The sequence below is a fragment of the Anser cygnoides genome, chromosome 1, assembly GCF_040182565.1.
Source record: "Anser cygnoides isolate HZ-2024a breed goose chromosome 1, Taihu_goose_T2T_genome, whole genome shotgun sequence".
In the NCBI taxonomy this organism is placed as follows: Eukaryota; Metazoa; Chordata; class Aves; order Anseriformes; family Anatidae; genus Anser; species Anser cygnoides.
This window is the reverse complement of record NC_089873.1, coordinates 206,584,834-206,602,276: the sequence shown is the minus strand read 5'-3', so window position 1 is coordinate 206,602,276 and position 17,443 is coordinate 206,584,834. Positions and strand designations below refer to the sequence as shown.

At 37.6% G+C, this 17,443-nt stretch overlaps 1 protein-coding gene across 6 annotated transcripts in view; it reads right to left on the bottom strand.

Annotated features, from left to right (window-relative positions):
* The window catches only part of TENM4 (teneurin transmembrane protein 4), a 1,678,763-nt gene extending 1,661,636 nt beyond the window's left edge, over positions 1-17,127 (bottom strand). For all 6 annotated transcript variants that reach the window (XM_066989940.1, XM_066989945.1, XM_066989941.1 and 3 more), the window contains exon 1: positions 16,844-17,127. The gene's annotated coding sequence lies outside the window, so the exon portion shown is untranslated. The remainder of the gene's footprint in view (positions 1-16,843) is intronic.
* Positions 17,128-17,443: the final 316 nt, after the last annotated feature.

The following is a 17,443-nucleotide window of genomic DNA, read 5'->3' as shown; positions in this document are numbered from 1 at the left end:
ATTGGCATTTTTAAAAGTTCAGATACAATCATTTCCATATTTTCACAAGAAACTAATTTCTAACTGTCTCTAAAGTTGTTGGTAGTGGTGGTTTGCTTTTCAAAAAATCGCATAGTTCATCTGTTAAGTTCACCCCAAATTTATGTATTATTTATGGTCTCTTTTCAGATGAATTCTTACATGAATGTTTGGATGGCTTACTGTGGTATTCATTAGGATGGATTTTTTCCAATAAAATCCAGTTCTCCAGTTGTCTCCGTAAAAAGATTTATTGAAAATATTTCCAAACGGCAATTCAAATATATTGAGAGGCATTCAATATTTGTTCAAGGTGAACACCACAAACAAAATGTGAACCAAATGAATTCAGCTCAGCAAAGCTCTCCCTCCAATATTCATTCAAGTGATTTAAGTCCATCTCCCTGAAGACTTGTAACAAAGTGAAGCATACATGTGTGAGCCTTCTAAATTGGCATTGGAGAGATTATTCATATTTGATATAAACTGGGAGATTCTTTCACAAAGGAAGGGCAGAATGTTCTCCAAACCCTTTGCCATATTGTTTTCATGTGAGTAATTAAACAAGTGTTGGTGATACTCCTGCAGTGGATTTGTCTAAATGCTGGTTGATAGATTTTATATTAAATTAAGGTTCAACATACTTATGTTTAGCTAAGGTCTCTGTTGAGCAGAAATATTTCTTTCTTATCTTCAGGAATTATACCCTCAGTAACTTCGAATTCTCTTTGTGATTACAAAAAGAGTGCTCTAATCTAACAAAGTAAAATGGATAGATTCAATTGCGTACTTACCAGTGTTTTTTAGGTTTTGAGCAAGTTTCAAACATTGTCAAAGGGCATTCAAAAACAATATTTAACCCTTTTAACCAAGTGTTACATATATAGAGGTAGAGATATAAGCTGTGTATAATGCAAATTATATGTTTTCCAACTTTGTGACCTCTGTTTTGTTGTGTAACAAATCCTTTTATTCTGTCAATATAATACCAGAGCAGTTTATAAGACTAGGGAAAGTATGAATCAACAGAAACGGAATAGACATACAGTATCTGCTTTTGAAATAGATGCTCACTGTATCTTTTTAAATAAGTTCCTTGAAAACACTGTATGCTACCAGATTAGCATGTGTCATTAGGTAACTATCATCTCTTTCACATGTACTGACCATTTACTCTACGAAAAGTCAGATGGGCATCCACTTACTCATGAAATAGTTTGAGAAATGCATTAGAATTTTATATGTTTATGAAAATATTTTTTTAACAAGAAACAGAAAGAAATAAATCAGGGCTATGCTATATCAGCCCCTGCTCCACAGGTAAATCAGTGTGGGAAGCAATCAAGTCTGATAGAAACACAATATCTAGCCACAGATGAAGGAAAAATAAAAAGACAAGCAATGTTTTTAACAGCAATCATTGAGATAGAACTCTTTCTGAATTTCAGTCAATTGTCATTTCAAACATGAGAATATTATAAATGGTTATAGAGTCTACATCAGTATAGCATATATACTCTGAGGCTCAGATGATTTACAAGGGGAGGATCCATGGATTCCTGCTTATTTCATTCTGTTTCTGCATTCACTTGCTTATTAGAATGAGAGCAAGCATTGATTTATTTAATGATTCCTTACCTTCAAATATCATTGCTGAATTTTAAAGCATTTTCTGATAATTAACCACTATATTAGTTCTGTTTGGTCATGTATGGAAAAGAATTTGATGTCAATATCAAATAACTGACAGAATCAGTAAGAAAATGGAGACTCCAACTTCCAGTTATGCCTCTATTCCAAAAACATTTCCTCTCTTTTATAACAATAATAATAACTTAATAACTTAAAAAAAAAAAAAAGTTAATTAAAAAAATAAAATCCTGCTGTTTTTGTAAACCAGTTAATGACAGAACAGTGCCAACTCTCAATTATTCTGGAATTTATAATTAGACTTACAGGGGAGCCATCACCATATTTTACTGAATAAGAAAAATCAAGTGGCTTGAAAGGCAAGACTGATGCAGTCAGAGACATAATCTTTTCTCCTTTTGTAGCTAGTGCTACAATGAGAGTTACATTGTTGACTGTCATAAAACAGACTGAATTAAATGTCAACCAGAGCTTAAAACACAAGTTCCTTCCAGAATGGATTGCATAACCAACTGTACTGGTAAATTACTATGTAGATAAAATAGAATAATTAGGAACAACATATGACAGATGTTTCTCGGTAAATATGTATTGAAAAAGATAAGTAATAATGTAGTCATAAGACATAAAGTTAGTGAAATACTATTGACCCCAAACATAACTAGTAATAATAATATTGACTATCAGTTACAAAAACTGAGGATTTTATGATGAGCAAATCCAGATAATTCATTTAAACATACAGCCAAAAACCACAAATGCTGATTTTCAAATATATTTTGGAGCTTTAGAGATGTTCCGGAATAAAGCTGTTTTAAAAATATTTTTTAGAAGGATATATTTCTTTTAATAAAGGAATTCATAGATTTGTTGATGCAACATTTTCCTGGATGAAATCATAGAACAGTTAAAATGAAATCATATCAATAATTAAAATAATGCTCTACAAATAATAATATTATGCATTTGTAGAAAATTAAACTATATTGGTAACATTTTGATATGTTTACAACTTTGTGTTATGAAAATAATGATGTTGCTGAAATAAATTTCTGCAATATGCTTGAGACGACATGATACCCTGATTGACTTGAACAATTTAGCATTCATATATTAAAACGATTAAAAAATTGTCATATAATAAGATTCAGAACACAATCCTAAATCAGAATCATTGTCAAACATCTGCATTTCAAGTAGACACACACTTGAGATTTTTTCATTGTGTTTGATTCTGTATTTCTTAATCTTTTTATCAATTGTTTAGGAATAAAACCACAATAAAACCACATAAACAAAAGATACCAAATTTGTTGATGACCAAATGTGTAGGGAGAAGTAAATAAAGGAGGAGGACAAGTCATCCCTATAGTCTGTAAGCAAACTGCATGTGTTTGAAGTATAAAAGCACACATCAAAGGCAAAAATGTAGGTCATGATAATGCAATGGCAGCTTCTGTCTTGAAAGCTGCAGTTTTGTAATGGTCTTATCATGACAAAGGGTAAAAAAAAAAAAAAAAAAAACAGAGTAACTTCCTACTACTACATTGTTACCAAAAAGATTAATATGATCTTATGATTATAAACATGGGAATACTCCACAAGATTAAAACAACAACCAACCAAACAAACAAAACACCCATGTTTGCCAAAGTTATAAAACCTGCTGTGATTCTGTGCACAGTTCTGGCCTCCATTTATTAAGAAGGATACTGAAACCCTCAGAAAAGATTCAGAAAAGTACCACTGTATGACTGATGGACTTGAAAACATGCGTAACAATGAAAAAAAGGATGAAATCAATCCAGTTAGCTTATCATTCAGACCACAAGGAAGAGTCTCAATCACATGCCATAAGAACCTAAAAGAGAAATAGAACTTTGACAATAGATAACCCCTCAGTCTAGAAGATAAACATATTAAAAAGATCACTTAGAAACTAGAAAAATTCAGACTAGGAATAAACTATAATTTTTTAACTAGGCAAATATCACAGATGATGGGGGGTTAATTGTCACAAAAACTAATTACAATTGCAGTGTTTATTCAGTGATTTTTTAAGACAAAATATTCCTGATATTACATCTAGAAAGATGGGAATTATTGGTGTTAGCAGCACTGTGTATCTGAAAAATATAAGTCCCATAATAATAAAACTTCCAGTGGATTTCTTTATTCCCTTTGTTACAGCATTTGCTATTTCTAGACCATTATTAGACCTCAGAACCCACAGAGACTCCTGGAACTGTCTTTTCCCATTCTTTACCGAAGGATTTTTCAATACAGGTCCCTATTTTATCCTTTTTTATGATTTTCTGTGTCTACATAGTCTGACGTGTCACGAATACACAAGGTTATTTAGCCACATTTGCCTGTCCTGAATAAGGACATCTTTTCTTATCTGTCACCCTTATGATTGCTGCAGAACTTACCAGTATGATCAAAATAATGTAATTTAGAGAAAAACTGTCACTCCCACAGCTCACTGATTCTGAGGATTTTGCAAGGTGATATAGTATATAAAGTAAGACAATTTGGTATATCTGGCAATGTAAACTATGTCTATTAAAAAACATATATTGAAATCTTCAGTTTGAATTCATACAACTTCATGTAACTTATCAATATATTTACCATTATCAAGTCTACAATGTCAGAAAGTGAGTATTGATCATTGGCACTTATATAATAAGACCTGTTTTCTGATGATTGCTCAAGACACTCTAAATTTCCAGAGTATTCCAAATGTGTAAAAGACCAGATCTATTCTAGCCATTATTTTGCATTCAGTCTTCTGGCAAATGGATCCAGCTGTGCACAACTGCAGGTTGGAAAGTTTTTGCCAGTTAGTTCCAATTTCCTGATCCACAAAAGAAGTAAGATGAATATAAAACCTGTCAGAAGAAGGATTGTGATGGGCAACATTATGTCAAACCTTTTAGAGTACTGAATCCTGGAAAATGCTTTTGGATAAACTTTTACAATGAAAAAAAAAAAAAAAAAAAGAAAAGTATTTTACACTGTGTGTCATTAATCTTTTACATGTGTGAATCTGAAACTCCACACTCAACCAATCCATGTAAAACACCAATTGGCTGAGAAGATAACAGCAAGAAAGATTATAGAAATAGTCATAAAGGATATAATCTACATCAGAAACAGAAAATTAAGACAGAGGTTCTTGAGCTTCTCCTCTAACCTTCTATAAATGCAGATAGATCCCTTTTGGTTCTCTCCCAGATCATAATGGAATAATGGAACTGGTGGCATCACTGTCCCTGGGGGTGTTCAAGGAAAGGCTGGGCCTTGTGCTTAGGAACATGGTTTAATGGGTGACATTGGTAGTAGGGTGGTGGTTGGACCAAATGATCTTGAAGGTCTTTTCCAATCTTAATGATTCTGTGATTCTGATGTTATCTTTCACTTAAAGACCTTATACAGCTAAAAGCAAATCAAAATTCCTGATGGACAAAGGCTGTGTAGGACCTCTTAACTAAAAGTGGATATGCAGTAACTTTCCTGATACCTCTAAAACTAAACTTCCCATCTGCTCAACAATTAAGCTCTAATTACAGCAAATTTATACTTGAATACTTAAAAGTATATTTACTACTTTGCCCTGAGCATCACAAAAATGAAATGAACCAATTTTTGTTTGTTTGCTACTCTTAAGGAGGATGATTTTGAAACTGATATTGTAGTTTCCAATTTTTACTTTTCATCATATAGAGGGATCATATTTTCAAGCTTTGCCTCAATGCTCTAAAGGCTGCAAGTATTTTTCCCCAATGAAGCTTGTGATTTATATGTAATGACTTTCCTCCAGGAGTAAATGCTTTAAGTACATGCTCATAGATCATGAAACATGGAGTGTCTGATAAGTTAACTCTTGGGAGAAGGGATGTTGACTGTTCTTATTCCTGGAAATGAGATTCATGGAATCCCCACTTGGTTTCAAATGGCTTGGAGAATTGAATGTATTGAGACTAGTCAATAACCACCAGTTCTTTACTTACACTTTTTAGCTCTTTCTGAACAATAGTGTTATTTCTTAGTGCCCAGGATCAGTCCCCATAGATATCATACACATTACCAAAAGCACACTCTTTGGTTCCTGTGCAAAACCACGCATAGGCCAAATGATGCTTCACTGTCATTCCACCCCCAGGTTTAGCAAAAGCAGTGCTGTAATGTCATTACCTGGAACAAAACACAGATAAGAACTCAGCATCCTACCTCCAAGAAAAGTTGCTTTTTCTGAGAACCCTGATCAGAATGATCAATTCTAGTTGTCTACATATGCTTGCTTTCCAGTGTTTGAACAGCTGCAGCTATGACTGTAAGTGTAACTGGTCATATAAATGTAATTTTAGGTACCTCTGGATCGATTTGGATACTTAATTAAAAAAGGTCATGGTTCCTAAGTAGATATAGCAGCAAATTAACATCCAGCCCTTTTGGATCCTCCTCCTCTTTGTGCCACAAGCACGTGGGGTTTCTTTGCAAATTCTCTCACCCCACCACTGAGTTTGCTTTGATGTAAAATGGAGCTATTAAGAGTGTTTTCTCCTGTAACACAACATGAGAACTCTCAGTAAGTATCAAAGCAGAAGTTCTATATATTTATTATTTTTTTTAGATACCCAAAAGTAAACATATTGGTTTAAACTGACAAGTCTATGAAGTGAAGGTAATGAAAATAGTAGAGTGGGATATAGATTTTCAGAAAACATCTAGTTTATACCTGGGATAAGATCCAAGTTCATTGAAATGAACAGATAGCGTAGTGCCTCCATCACACGTTTCTACTACAATGACTGCACAGAGAAAGCTAACAGGCATTATTTCCTCAGCAACAGCTTAAGTGCAGACCCAGCTTCATCCAATACTAGATTTGCCTGATTTTCTCTCTCTTTGGGACGTCATCATGGAAATAGTCTTGATTACTTAATGTTTCTTAAAATGGTACTAGCTTAGCTAATCAATGTTATTCTGTTGTTAAGCAGGATATTTTTTCCTTTCTAAAACAATATTGATTACCTAATTATTGCCATTAAAAGCACCCAAAACCAACACACATTTAAGCCACTGATAGCATGGTTGTTATTGAAACTCTCACCAGTAATACTATTCTATTGCTACTCAGTTTGCAAAGCTTATCTATTTTTAAACAGCTTAAACTTACTCTCCGTCTTAATATTTTGCAACTTTCCCCCCCCAGCTTCCACCAGCAGGCAGTGCAAAATTAATAACAAGCAACAGGATCAAAGAGCTTGTTCCAGAAAGCAGTGATACAAGACACAAAGAAAGGGATGTGGCAGTGAATATAGACACAACACCTGTTTCAATTTTTTTTTTTAATTTAAAACTTAATTCAACCTCATTCAAACTTATTTTAGAAAGCAATTGACAACAGGAAAAAATATAAAATTGGCAGGAAACTGAGACTTCGGTGTTGAGAATTAAGAACTTCAAACTGTGATTTAGAATATATATGTGTATCTATATATATATATTGCTGTTGCATCATTAGGAGAATTTGGCTCTACAGCTGTATTTATGATTATTGAAGGATTCTTATGTTTATATTTAGCCATAAAATTATACATACTTAAAAGCTCTGATACATCCTTAAAAAGGCAACAGCCAACCTGTCTCTGTAGTCATCTGTTTTAACCTAATATTCAACGTACTTCATGGGATTTGGCCTAGGTGACAAATCATTGTCTTTTTCCAACTTTTCATTGTTATAAGTGACTTGTATCATGCATTGTATATATGATTGTGTATATGCTTCTACGTATGCATTTTTGTGCATGTGTACCCTAGTAAATAAGTATTATACGTTTATGTACCCCTTTTGAAATATCTATATATAGATAATAGGGGTATAGTATCCTTTTAGTTTATTCATAACATTTATTATAATCAGAGAATTCACACTGCAGATATAGTGTGCATAAAACATACACTGTGTAACACCAGACAAGCTTTTTAAGACCCAGCTGCACAAATGATGTGATACCTATAAGGCCCATATCAGCCTCATGAAAGGCTAATAACTTTTAGAAAAGGGAATGGTGATGCTCTGCAAAGAAGCTAAAGAAGAAAGGTCCTTAAGCTGCAACATCTCTGGAAAATATAAGTAGACATGGTCTGATACTTTCTTGGTCGGGTTTGACATGCTTTCAAAAGTGAGCACCTTCATTGTTAGATATATCAGAAAGGTCTTTAAATTAGCAAAACTACAGTCTCAGAAACAGTTTTTCCTTGTAAGGGGCACAAGATGTAGAAGGTGGAGTGATAATTCATGGAAGCACTTGAGATCATGTCAGCTAGGGTCTCAGCTGTTCAAATATACATACAGCAATGGATGTTTTTTGCCTATGCAGCTAAGCCTAAGAGCCTCACTAAGTTTTTGTGCCTGCAGCTTTCTGTTGGCCTCTGAGGCTGACAGAAAGCCCTGCCTCTGTGGCTTTTGCTTTGCTGCCTCAACATCACACTCTCAAGCAGGAGGGACAGATGAACCCGACATCCCTTGTAAGCATCTTGAATACAACCCTGATGGACAAGATGGAGCACAAAAATATAGCAAGATAGTTGAGAAAAAGAGAATAAAACTGGAAGGATTTGCTGCTGGACCATGCTTAATCATGCAACTCCTCCTGTCCAGCCTCAGCAATGGCTTTTAGTGGGAACCGTTGGTCGATAAGAAACATGAAAGTCAGTAAGTCGACTTGAATTTGATATAAATTGATTTAAGCTCAAATCAAATCTTTTGATTTTTGAGTTTTGTTTTTGCTGAAAGAACAAATTAAGCAAAACCATTAATCTACCATAACATGACAGTCTTCTCCTATGATAATCATAAAAACACCCATATTGCTGTCACCAGACAACCCACAAAACAACCATCAGGGTACCAGAAAAGGGCATGGTGGGAAAGGTAGACAAAGAAAGAGGAAACTGTTATGTTTCTTTCTCCTTGGTACAATTTTTCTGGCCAAGAATGGACTTACGCTCAAGTCACTTCTTGCTATGGGACCTGGCATGCTGCCACATATGTTCCCGCTCACAAGCAGCATCAGTGTGCTGGCTGCAATCTACTTCAAAAACAAATGAGGTCCAAAAATATCCTCCTCTCTAAACAGGTTGTGTGTGTGTGTGTGTGCATGCTTGCATGTGTGATTTATGCAAAAATCCTGTAAAAATATTCTGGTTCATCAAAAGTCTAATTTACATACATTTTTTGGACACTGTAGAGGCTGATTAACATGATGTATCGCAATTCAGAAGGAATGTTGACTGAAGCATTTTAGGAGCCTGGGATGCGGGAACATGAGTTAGATAAGCATATGGAGCTCAGTGAATGAAACAGGAGGCTGCCTATCCTGCTATGATTTATGTTCCTCAACTTGTGAGAACTTGATGGCTTTCAGATAACAGTTTGGTTTAGAAAAATCTAGTACAATGAAAAAAATGTTAGAGAGCTCTCTTTATTCATTTTTGATATGCCCAACTACATCTTCCATCTTCTTTCATAAACATGAGGTTTTAATGTCTTTCTTTTTAAAAGAGTAATAGCTAGCGCTATAAACTCATTTACAAATAGTAAGTTAAAATAGTTAAATGAAAACATTTAGAAATTATTTTTTATCACCTGAATTTAAAGAAACCATTGCAACGTTCATCTTGCAAAGTAAAATTGAAAGGTATTTTATATTAGGTCTTTAAAATGTAAGCAATAACTTACCCATGCACCTGAAACTAGATTAATGTTAAATTTTCTCATCATTTATTTAATTCCTTTTATTTAATTGGATACTGACATTTCTCCAGAGTCATACAATATGAGAGAATCACATAATTGTTCCCTAACTGCTTTCTGTATCACCAAAACAATGTAAATACCACTCTCTTGCCAAGTCCAAATCTCCAACTAGTGGAAATGTTTGCTAGTAGCTTTCCTGAAAGGAAATCACCTCATGCATTATTCACGCTGCCGTAGCTCTGCTTAGTAACTTTCCAGCAAGGAAACAGTATTTCCCTGCAATGAGTTACTCCTCCTCACCCTCAGCAATGTCCACTACAGTTAATTATTGGTTTGCAAGGGCTGATAGTCCAGAGCACAGGAGACAAAGAGGAAAGTACTCAGCATCACAGTGTCAAATGATCGATCAGCTGATGGGAGACCAAATTTCCCATTATTATGACATATGGGGGTGCTTATTGTTTTATGAACAGCATATTTATGCTGTTGTGTTTTTTTTGTTTTGGTTTGGTTTGTTTGTTTTGGTGGTGTTTGTTTTCTGTTTGTTTGTTTTCTCATTTTAGTGCTAAAATTTAAAACCTGACGATATCCAGCCATCCTTCTGGGGAACGATAACTGGTACATTACTGGAATAGTTCCAAGAGGACAGAAAAAGGATCACTGGACCAGTTAAGAGCTACTACTGCTCAGGGAATCTCTGGGACACCTTTCTTTCTAAATTTCTTCTCTTCTGTCAGGATATAATTTAACTATGACCTTTTAACCCCTTGGTACATGTGCAAGCCTTTGGAGTGTCTGCAGGCAGAGGCTTTTTACCCATGCACCCACTTCAGCCATTTATAAATTTGGGGATTCAGAAGCCAGGTAGCTTTTGCAGCATTTCAAGGACTGTGATGGCCCTAACATTGACACTTGATTTAGACACTAAAGCAAGCACTAAGTTTCCTTATAAGTCAGTGGGGAGAGACAATATTTTCTAACAGGATGTAAGGGAAGAAGTATTCATCTTAACCCAGCCTTCATGTCTAATGGAAAAGAGCTGAATCTTTCCAAGAAGCAGCTGGTGACAACAGGAACTCTCCCCACTTACACATGGTAGACCATTAGGGCTCATCTTTGTTGTTAAATGTAGAATGTAGTGCTAAGATGCTCCAGGATGCCCTCTTCACTCTCAAGCTTTCACTGCAGGAAGACTCACATCTTTCATAGGTGTTTTCATCGGCCCCATGTCTATCTTACACCAAGAGAATAAGCACCCATTTGAGGTAATAATGATTTGGTCAATACAGTCAGCAGAGCCTAGAAAGCTATTTAGCTGACCAGACAGATATCTATTTTTAGGATTAATCTGGAGCTGAATACTACAATTGGCTTCTGGCTGGAAGTTACAGCTGACATATAAGAATACTCTCAATGGGTTTTAGCTGTCCAAACAGAATTTTCTAGCTCCATTAGGACACCTAGAGGTTGTCTGAAACATTTTCATAACATTGCCAAGTACTACACAGGACTTGCAGGACACTCCTGCCCTCTCATATGACAGCTGGAGGCCAGGTGGATTTCTTAAAACATTTCAGATATTACCAGACAATTATAATTAGAATCACATAATCATAGAATATCCTGAGTTTGAAGGGACCCACAGGGATCATGGAGTCCAATTCCTGGTTCCACACAGGAATACCCCCAAATCAGACCCTATGTCTGAGAGCGTTGTCCAAATGCTTCTTAAATTCCACCAAGCCGTGACCACTGCCCTGGGGAGCCTGTTCCAGTGCCCAACCACCCTCTTGGTGAAGAACTCACCAAGGGGAGACCTCATCGCTCTCTATAGGTACCTTAAAGGAGGATGTAGAGAGGTGGGGGTTGGTCTATTCTCCCACGTGCCTGGTGACAGTACGAGGGGGAATGGGCTAAAGTTGCGCCAGGGGAGGTTTAGGTTGGATGTTAGGAAGAACTTCTTTACTGAAAAGGTTGTTAGGCATTGGAATGGGCTGCCCAGGGAGGTGGTTGAGTCGCCATCCCTGGAGGTCTTTAAAAGACGTTTAGATGTAGCCCTTAGTGATATGGTTTAGTGGAGGATTTGTTAGTGTTAGGGCAGAGGTTGGACTAGATGATCTTGGAGGTCTCTTCCAACCTAGACGATTCTGTGATTCTGTGAACTTTCTCCTGATATCCAACCTGAACCTGAATTAGGCACCCAAGTCATGTCCTATACCTAACAGATCTAAGGTTTTCTGGAAGGGTAGCCCCTACAGTACAATAAAGTGTCTCAGAATGCACGACTAGAAAAAATCAGACACAGGGGAGCCTGAGTTCAACCAGAAAGAGTCCCAGTCTCCTATTCCTACTCTTTGGGATATGATATATGCATACTTCAGAACAGTACATGACAAAAATTAGCAGCAATCATAGGAATGGAAATTAAACACCAGAAAAATGAAAACACCACTAATGAAAATACTAGAGTCAAATTTCCTATTCCCTTCTCTCCTTCTGTGCTGGGCTTTTATACACAAGGTTGCAGAACCTAACCAAAAAAAGGATTCAACTTCCTTCTTCTCCAGAGTACTCCTTAGCTTGGTAGTAGACTACACTCATGGGAGAGGGGAGTCTAAATGCCCAGGCTGAAGTGGAATTAAAACTCAGGTCTTCCACCTTCTGGAAAAGCATGCTGATTATTTGCCATTATGGAAAAAATGGGCATGACAACATCACAGTGACAGCTACAAATGAGTTACTATAGTACTGACCAAATCTGAGGCTTTAGGATTCCCCGAGGTGTTGACTGCAGTCAAATGGCTATTAAGCCTGGATAATTAAGCTCTAAATGTGCTATCCATGGAGCCTAGAAGAGCATGTGTTCAAAGTGGACATCTACCGAAAGCAAACACCTAGAGATAGCCCAAAGGAACTTCCACGCTAAGCAGAGAGACGTATAATGTGCTTAGTTATCAGTTTAGGCAGCACTAGGAAGCAGAAGAACTGTATCACATTCTAGGACTTGGATGTGTGCTTTTTCATGCTGATTTTAACATGATTTAGAAATATCTTACACATGAGAGACAGAAGAAAAGAAGAGGGGCTTGCTGATCTTCATGTTTGTAGATGTACGTGTTTTAAGCCCACTGACCAGCTTACAAAAATGTTATAATCTAGGCCAAAATAATTGAGATGTTCTGGAAACACTTCATTTAATATTTTTTTCAGCATTTTTTTATTCAATCTGTGTCAAGTAGTGACAGAATTTGAGAATAAAATAAGAGTCATAAGCATTGCATTGCCTGAAGCTGGCTTTCTGACAATACTTCTGCTGAGAAAGAAGTAAAGCTCTATTTGCTAAAGCATACTATTGTGGCTAGTCTGTAGACGTGATATGAGCTTAATGCTGCTAGCAGCTGCTGGAGTCTTTCTTTAGACTATGCAGTAGCTGTATTTCTCCACAAATACAAGCCTCCATGTCTCCATCAACAGAAGCATAACAAGGACGAATACAGTTTGGGAAGGGCTCTCGTGGCAGACAGATGGCAGCACTTTTGGTGTCTAGGGTAGACAGGGGATGAGGGTTCATGATGAATTATTAAGCTCACAGGCTGGCATTCTAATTTAACCCTGCAGTGTGCAGGAAGGCACCCAGCGGGTCCCACCAGTCAGCTCACCAGTGCTCGCTGTCACCACTGGGTGTCTCACCGACCAACTTTTCAGGAAGGTTAAGACAGCGATGATCCTTACTGCACAAGGATGGAAGAAGAAACTCAAGCACCAATTGCAGTTTACAAGAAGATGTGGCTGGATCTGCAAGTTACAGGGAGAAACACGACTACCCAACCTCCAGCCCCAGAAAAGACTGACGGGGACAACACTGAACAGGGGGGTGAAATTTCTCTGCAGATAATTTCAGCCATTATTGCAGCTGCATTGTCAAAAATGATTTCTAGCTAGAGGTACAGCTCAGCATAGTGAAAACCTGTTCTTCCCCAAAGAGGTTATTTCTCTTCCTTTGTATGTAAATCATCTGGTTTGATTTCATGCTGTGCATGGCACTGTGAATGCAAGTGGAATGTTCCCTGTTCAACTTAGAGTTCACATTGATGCTACTGATAGTGAAATCAGTTAATTAGCTCTGAAGGTGTTAACAAAGGAGGAAAGTTCTTCTGAAAGCAGACTATGCCTGAAACCACACATTTCTATGGCATTACTCTGAAAAAAAAAAAAAAAAAAAAAAGAGAAAAAAAAATCATCATACCAAAATAGCATTAAGGAAAGACACATTAAACAGGAGAGTAGTAGCCAGGGGAATCTTAAAGTTAATCCAGCATATTGCTGTAAAAAGGCTTGCCATCTGGATCCTAGTTTGCTACAATATTGAAGCTTCATGGCATTTTCTTCCCTTCATCTTCATTTTCAGCTATCAGTCATTAGAGAGCTGAAAAAGCTGTGCAGCACTCCAGTGCTGCAGCACGCTTGTGATAGAAGACACTTTCAGAAATCCCTGTTGAAGCGTGTAAATACTTAACTATCTTCTACAACTCTGCAGTCTCTGTGTAACCAGCCTCTGACAGACTCACAGCCATGTAGCAGTAATAATTATACAAGCGTTGGTGTGCAAAGTACACAAAAGAAGGCTGTTTTTCCAGGTGGAAGTGCGAATGCTCTGTCACCTTCACCAATCACTCCAGATCTTAATAACTTCACTAATCTGTCATGAGCCATTTCAAAATCCCCCTCTTTGCCTCCGGTATTGCAGGCAGCAGCAAAAGGGACCCCTTTGCATAAAACACCTCAAGACACTAGAGGGCTTGGTAAACGTAGCGCTGCGAGACCGTAACTTAACGAAATGCATGAGTCTCCGGATGCTGGTTTTGACTAGCAAGCCAGCACAGAAACGCATCAGCGATTGCATTTTATATGATCGACAAATCTGCTTTGAAGAAGGGCAGGGGTGAGATGGCCAAGAGGGCGAGCAGAATTACCTCTCGCTTCTTCAGAAGCAGTGGTGGAGGTCAGGAAGGAGGCAGCATGAGACTGCCGTGGCGCAGAGCCTGGCGCACATTAAAGCAGCCGACAGGACTTTGTGTGTCTTAAAGGCAATTAAAAAGAGAAGGTTTGGGAGGGTGCTGGGGGGTTGGTGCTCACTTGTTGGGTTTTTGTTTGGTGCTGATTTGTTTGTTTGTTTTTGTCTCCCTAGGCTTTGGTGAAAGGAAAGATAAAAGGAGGTTGCTCTGATACCTGCAGTTATTGCACACAGGCAGTTTTTTGTGCCCAGTGAGTGAAAAGACAAATTCTCCATTTTGGCTATTTTTCCTGGATTAAAACCAAGCTTTAAAGGAACAGATCCAGGTCCTCGGGTCACAGAAATTCAAACAGCACCAAGGGAAAGTGAGATTTTACACCAGTTTGGACACATGTAAACAACTTCTGCTCATGTAAACAACTTCCTACTGATTTCAGGAGGGTAATCTGATTTCCTCTCCCTGGAAACAGAATCTGACCCATCAAGTTGTTTTTCTCACGTGTATTTAAATGCACTTTTTTGCCTGCAGCCCCCATCATGAGCCACAGCACACTACAACTACAGAAGGGAAAAAAAAAAAAAAAGGAAAAAAAAAAAAACCACCAGAAAGTTTGTGCCTAAGCACCAGGCTGATTCAGATGGCATTAAAAATGAAGACAGATGAAAAGGACAAACAGTTTTTCCCTGTCCCTGCTCTGAGTAGGACACAGTGAGTGACAGCCCACCGTGGGCTGAGGGCTGGAGCATCCCTGCTGCCACCACGCTGACCTTGGCACCAGAGAGCAGCACGGTCCAGCCTGAGTGAGGACTGCCAAGGATGCGCCCCTGGACAATAGGAAGCTTAAATTCACTTTGAGCACACATAAATATCTCCACTCATCACACTTTGGAGATACAGGTGTGCTGCAGCTCCTGCCGCTTCCCAGGGACTGGGAGGATTTTTAAAGAAGTAATCACTACCAGCCTCAAGAGGGTTTCCAATGAGTTTTTATATGACAAAATTCCTGCCTGGATGTTTTATTTTGTTGTGCAGTTACTGAAATCCACAGTATGTCACATTAATAAAATGTTTTTAATTATACAGAAGTCATTGAGCTACAAGCAGCTAGGATTATTTAGCTTCCTTTAGTAACTTACTGCTAGACACACACATACATGCACACGTGCTTCCTCTGTATTTTCAAGAGGATTCTATCTGCAGGGGAGGACCATCTCTGTTCCTTGTAAAATTCTGATAAATTACAAATGGGAAATTTCTTAAGGGGAGAGTAATCAAATCACTTTCCATCCTTTAAAGTAGACTGAGTACAATGGGCTTCTCTAACCTTAGCAACATCCCCGAATAAGTATTCAGTCATTATAAATACCAGATGTACCAAGTTAACATTTTATCATAACAGCATTAACAACGTCATAAACTCAGAAGAAACTGTATAGCATTAGGGCAATAAAGTCCCATGAGAAGCAGTGTATAAACTACACTTCATTTTCATTGTTGTTGACCTGTTAGCAAAAGAATCCACAAGTATAAGCAACAGATCAAGTTGGCTGCAAGTAAATAAGATGTGCAGACATCTATTTACTGCTTTACATCCTTGTCTGTATTATGTTTATTTGAGGAAACACTCATAAGTTGCTAATCAAAATATCTCAACCTGCCAAACACTTTTATCTAAGTTCCCATCCCCTTGAAAAGTCAGAATTATCATAAAAAAGTCTTTGGAGGAAAAATCCAAACAGGATGAATATTCATGCTTTTCACAGCTGTTACATTTATGGAAATGCAATAACAGCAAACTTCTTGGATTTGGCAAAGAGTTTTTTACCAGATGAATACATGCCAGTAAAAGAACTTAAGTGAAATGAAAAGCCTGCCTCACTTCTCTTTTCTAAGGAGGTGTGCTGCAGTCCAGAGCATTTTGAAAGTTAATGAAAGAGTCTTTTTTTTTCTTTTCTTCAAATTTCAGAACTTGTATGCAAATTTCAGCTGGCAGTGCATACACAGACCATATTTAATAAACACATCAATTTGAAAGCAATGTTCCATGTCCACAGTTAAACAGCTGATGACTGGAAATTTTGCCCTGATAGAAATAATAGTATTTTATTTGCATGTGATACAAAATGCAGCCAGAGTTGTCATCTTCCCTGAAAGTTTAATCCAATCATACAATTTTAGCCCTTAACAAACAATCTGCATTGTTTACTGAGGGGAAAGAAAATAAAACAAAATAAGGTACCTGGCCATTTCTTTCTATTGATATGCTTTGCTAAAGCCATGCTCCAGCAGCCCACAGTGTAAAACTGCATAGACCAGGAATGTCTGCAAGTGAGATGCACAGATAGAAACATTCAGCACAAGATGTAAGGCAAAGAAGACTGCAACATACCTTCAGCAGTGTGCTCCTTCCTTCCCAGCCAGCCAGTTCTCAAGGATATACACTACTGATGGGACTAGGAAAGTAATTGTAAATGGACTACTAATAAGTAGATTCATGAAACCAGATGTGACAGCAGGGTGTCACTAGGTCCTTTTTAAACTTGCCTCCAGTGCTGTCTCCTAGTTCCTCCAGACAGAATTAGACAGTTGATGCTAGGATCAGAGCTGAAGAAGCAAGGGTGCTTTTTGACTGCAGTTGCTAATGCTCCACTTTCAGGGAAAGCGCAGAAGTATGTGTGTGCCTGCACTAACTGCACACACTCATCAGCCTGCTACAAGCAGGGAGATGTGATATGCATACTGAAAGAGCTGTGCAGGGAGGAGTAGTTCAGAAGCACACCCAAGCCTGTTCTGCTTGTAATTGCACCCTACTGACCTCCCTGGGCTGGATCACTGCTGGATAATTCATCAATAAGTCTATCAGTCAATAAGCAATAGATCCGAAATAGTGCATTAGGGGAGGGGAGAGGAGGGGACAAATGCAGCTCCATACCTTCATGCAGCAAACTTTCGAGACAGCTGTTTTACATTTCTCTGCCCTTAACATTCC